This window comes from Petromyzon marinus, unplaced genomic scaffold (genome assembly GCF_048934315.1).
Source record: "Petromyzon marinus isolate PM22_M1 ecotype Great Lakes invasive population unplaced genomic scaffold, UKy_Petmar_22M1.pri1.0 PM_Scaffold_560, whole genome shotgun sequence".
In the NCBI taxonomy this organism is placed as follows: domain Eukaryota; kingdom Metazoa; phylum Chordata; class Hyperoartia; order Petromyzontiformes; family Petromyzontidae; genus Petromyzon; species Petromyzon marinus.
The window spans coordinates 1-5,000 of record NW_027423569.1 but is presented as its reverse complement, the minus strand read 5'-3'; the positions used below and the strand labels follow the sequence as shown (position 1 = coordinate 5,000).

General features: G+C 52.8%; 1 pseudogene; it reads right to left on the bottom strand.

Annotated features, from left to right (window-relative positions):
- Positions 1-4,315, bottom strand: part of LOC116938052 (disintegrin and metalloproteinase domain-containing protein 10-like) — a 37,415-nt pseudogene extending 33,100 nt beyond the window's left edge.
- Between the last annotated feature and the right edge of the window lie 685 nt (positions 4,316-5,000).

Here is a 5,000-nt window from a genome sequence, read left to right as displayed (position 1 = left end):
TCTCTCAGTGTCTCTCCCCCGTGTCTCTCTCTCCGTGTCTCTCTCCCCGTGTCTCTCTCTCCCCGTGTCTCTCTCTCCCGTGTCTCCCCACATCTCCCCGTGTCTCTCCCCGTGTCTCTCTCCCCCCCGTGTCTCCGCACCTGCAGACCATGCTTGGCCGTAGCCTACAGCGGAGTTCCTCGGGCGAGTCAGCGTGGTCTCTCTCCCCGTGTCTCTCTCTCCCCGTGTCTCTCTCTCCGTGTCTACCCCCCGTGTCTCCCCGTGTCTCTCCCCGTGTCTCCCGTGTCTCTCCCCGTGTCTCTCTCCCCCCGTGTCTCTCTCCCTACCCCCGTGTCTCCGCACCTGCAGACCATGCTTGGCCGTAGCCTACAGCGGAGTTCCTCGGGCGAGTCAGCGTGGTCTGTCTCTCCGTGTCTCTCTCCCCGTGTCTCTCTCTCTGTGTCTCTTCCCGTGTCTCTCTCTCCCCCGTGTCTTTCTCCGTGTCTCTCCCCGTGTCTCCCCGTGTCTACCCCCGTGTCTCCCCGTGTCTCCCCGTGTCTCTCTCTCCCCGTGTCTCCCCGTGTCTCCCCCCCGTGTCTCTCTCTCCCCCGTGTCTCTCTCCCCCCGTGTCTCTCCCCGTGTCTCTCTCCTACCCCCGTGTCTTCCCCGTGTCTCTCTCTCCCGTATCTCTCCCCGTGTCTCTCCGTGTCTCTCTCCCCGTGTCTCTCTCCGTGTCTCCCCGTGTCTCTCTCTCCCCGTGGTCTCTCCCCGTGTCTCTCTCTCCCCGTGTCTCTCTCCCCGTGTCTCTCTCTCCCCGTGTCTCTCCCTCCCCCCCGTGTCTCCGCACCTGCAGACCATGCTTGGCCGTAGCCTACAGCGGAGTTCCTCCGGCGAGTCAGCGTGGTGACAGCAGGCCTCCTGGCACTGGTCTAAGTACCCACAGTCACACTCCTCGGCCTGCTCCACCAGGGGCATTGCCGCAGATGGGCTTGCCCGACTCTGTCGGCACAGCGTTGGTACCGTGTTTAGTACCACACTACTACCACACTACTACCACGTTACTACCACCACGTTAGTACCACCGTGTTAGTACCACCGTGTTAGTACCACCGTGTTAGTACCACCGTGTTAGTACCACGTTAGTACCACCGCGTTAGTACCACCGTGTTAGTACCACCGTGTTAGTACCACCGTGTTAGTACCACCGCGTTAGTACCCTGTTAGTACCACCGTGTTAGTACCACCGTGTTACTACCACCGTGTTAGTACCACCGTGTTAGTACCACCGTGTTAGTACCACCGTGTTAGTACCACCGTGTTAGTACCACCGTGTTAGTACCACCGTGTTAGTACCACACTACTACCACACTACTACCACGTTACTACCACCGTGTTAGTACCACCCTGTTAGTACCACATACTACCACACTACTACCACACTACTACCACGTTAGTACCACCGTGTTAGTACCACCGTGTTAGTACCACCGTGTTAGTACCACCGTGTTAGTACCACAGCGTTAGTACCACCGTGTTAGTACCACCGCGTTAGTACCACCGTGTTAGTACCACACTACTACCACACTACTACCACGTTACTACCACCGTGTTAGTACCACCCTGTTAGTACCACACTACTACCACACTACTACCACACTACTACCACGTTAGTACCACCGTGTTAGTACCACCGTGTTAGTACCACAGCGTTAGTACCACAGCGTTAGTACCACCGTGTTAGTACCACCGTGTTAGTACCACCGTGTTAGTACCACCCTGTTAGTACCACACTACTACCACACTACACCACACTACTACCACGTTACTACCACCACGTTACTACCACCACGTTACTACTACCACGTTACTACCACCACGTTACTACCACCACCACGTTACTACGTGGTAGTAGTGTGGTAGTAGTAACGTGGTGGTAGTAACGTGGTAGTAGTAACGTGGTAGTAACGTGGTAGTAACGTGGTAGTAGTAACGTGGTAGTAGTGTTGTAGTAGTAACGTGGTAGTAGTAACGTGGTGGTAGTAACGTGGTAGTAACTTGGTAGTAACGTGGTAGTAGTAACGTGGTGGTAGTAACGTGGTAGTAACATGGTAGTAGTAACGTGGTAGTAGTAACGTGGTAGTAGTAACGTGGTGGTAGTAACGTGGTGGTAGTAACGTGGTGGTAGTAACGTGGTGGTAGTAACGTGGTGGTAGTAACGTGGTGGTAGTAACGTGGTAGTAGTAACGTGGTGGTAGTAACGTGGTAGTAACGTGGTAGTAGTAACGTGGTGGTAGTAACGTGGTGGTAGTAACGTGGTGGTAGTAACGTGGTGGTAGTAACGTGGTGGTAACGTGGTAGTAGTAACGTGGTGGTAGTAACGTGGTAGTAGTAACGTGGTAGTAGTGTGGTAGCAGTAACGTGGTAGTAGTAACGTGGTGGTAGTAACGTGGTAGTAACGTGGTAGTAGTAACGTGGTGGTAGTAACGTGGTGGTAGTAACGTGGTAGTAGTAACGTGGTGGTAGTAACGTGGTAGTAACATGGTAGTAGTAACGTGGTGGTAGTAACGTGGTGGTAGTAACGTGGTGGTGGTAACGTGGTGGTAGTAACGTGGTAGTAGTAACGTGGTGGTAGTAACGTGGTGGTAGTAACGTGGTGGTAGTAACGTGGTGGTAGTAACGTGGTGGTAGTAACGTGGTGGTAGTAACGTGGTAGTAGTAACGTGGTGGTAGTAACGTGGTGGTAGTAACGTGGTAGTAGTAACGTGGTGGTAGTAACGTGGTGGTAGTAACGTGGTGGTAGTAACGTGGTGGTAGTAACGTGGTAGTAGTAACGTGGTGGTAGTAACGTGGTGGTAGTAACGTGGTGGTAGTAACGTGGTAGTAACGTGGTAGTAGCAACGTGGTGGTAGTAACGTGGTGGTAGTAACGTGGTAGTAACGTGGTAGTAGCAACGTGGTAGTAGTAACGTGGTGGTAGTAACGTGGTGGTAGCAACGTGGTGGTAGTAACGTGGTAGTAGTAACGTGGTGGTAGTAACGTGGTGGTAGTAACGTGGTAGTAGTAACGTGGTAGTAGTAACGTGGTAGTAGTAACGTGGTGGTAGTAACGTGGTGGTAGTAACGTGGTGGTAGTAACGTGGTGGTAGTAACGTGGTAGTAGTAACGTGGTGGTAGTAACGTGGTGGTAGTAACGTGGTGGTAGTAACGTGGTAGTAACGTGGTAGTAGCAACGTGGTGGTAGTAACGTGGTGGTAGTAACGTGGTAGTAACGTGGTAGTAGCAACGTGGTAGTAGTAACGTGGTGGTAGTAACGTGGTGGTAGCAACGTGGTGGTAGTAACGTGGTAGTAGTAACGTGGTGGTAGTAATGTGGTAGTAACGTGGTGGTAGTAACGTGGTGGTAGTAACGTGGTAGGTAGTAACGTGGTAGTAGCAACGTGGTGGTAGTAACGTGGTAGTAGCAACGTGGTAGTAGTAACGTGGTGGTAGTAATGTGGTAGTAACGTGGTGGTAGTAACGTGGTAGTAGTAACGTGGTAGTAACGTGGTAGTAACGTGGTGGTAGTAACGTGGTAGTAACGTGGTGGTAGTAGTGTGGTAGTAATGTGGTAGTAACGTGGTGGTAGTAACGTGGTAGTAGCAACGTGGTAGTAGTGTGGTAGTAGTAACGTGGTGGTAGTAACGTGGTAGTAGTAACGTGGTAGTAACGTGGTGGTAGTAACGTGGTGGTAGTAACGTGGTGGTAGTAATGTGGTAGTAACGTGGTAGTAACGTGGTAGTAATGTGGTAGTAACGTGGTGGTAGTAATGTGGTAGTAACGTGGTAGTAACGTGGTAGTAACGTGGTAGTAACGTGGTAGTAACTGTGGTGGTAGTAACGTGGTGGTAGTAACGTGGTGGTAGTAACGTGGTGGTAGTAACGTTACCACCACACTACTACCACGTTACCACCACCGCAACGTCACCCCAACGTCACCACCACCACCACCCCTCCACCACCACCCACCACCACCACCCCCCCCACCACCCACCACCACCCCCCCACCACCCGCCCACCACCCCCCCACCGGTGAAGCAGGTTCGCTTGGCATTGAGGACGGCGCTAATGTTGCCCACGCTGCAGGGGGAAAAGCGGTTGTTGTTGATCCGGTCCCCCGACGTGGCCCGGGCAAACATTATAAAGTTGCCTTGCTCCTTCAGCGCCAGCGACGGAGACGCGCCGGGGGTACAGGCCAGCCCGGAGTCGTGCTGGGTGGTGGAGGGCACGCGCGCACCACACACAGGCACACAGGCATACAGTACACACACATAGACACACACAGACATACACACAGATACACACACAGACAGACATACAGTACACACACAGACACACACATAGACACACAGACACACACACACAGACACACACACACAGACACACACACAGACACACACACACAGACACACACACAGACACACACACAGACACACACACACAGACACACACACAGACACACACACACAGTGATACACACACAGACACACACAGACAGACACACAGAGACACTCACACACACACAGACACACAAACACACAGACACACACACAGACACACACACAGACACACACACAGATACACACACAGACAGACATACAGTACACACACACACACACAGACACACACACACACACAGACATATAGGTGTGTGTAGTACGGAGACGCGCCGGGGGTACAGGCCAGCCCGGAGTCGTGCTGGGTGGTGGAGGGCACGCGCGCACACACACAGGCACACAGACATACAGTACACACACACACAGACATACAGGCACACAGACACACACAGACAGACACACACACAGAGACACACACACGCGCGCACACACACAGGCACACAGACATACAGTACACACACACACAGACATACAGGCACACAGACACACACAGACAGACACACACACAGAGACACACACACACAGACACACACCACACAGACACACACACACACACAGATACACACACACACAGTCACACACACAGACACAG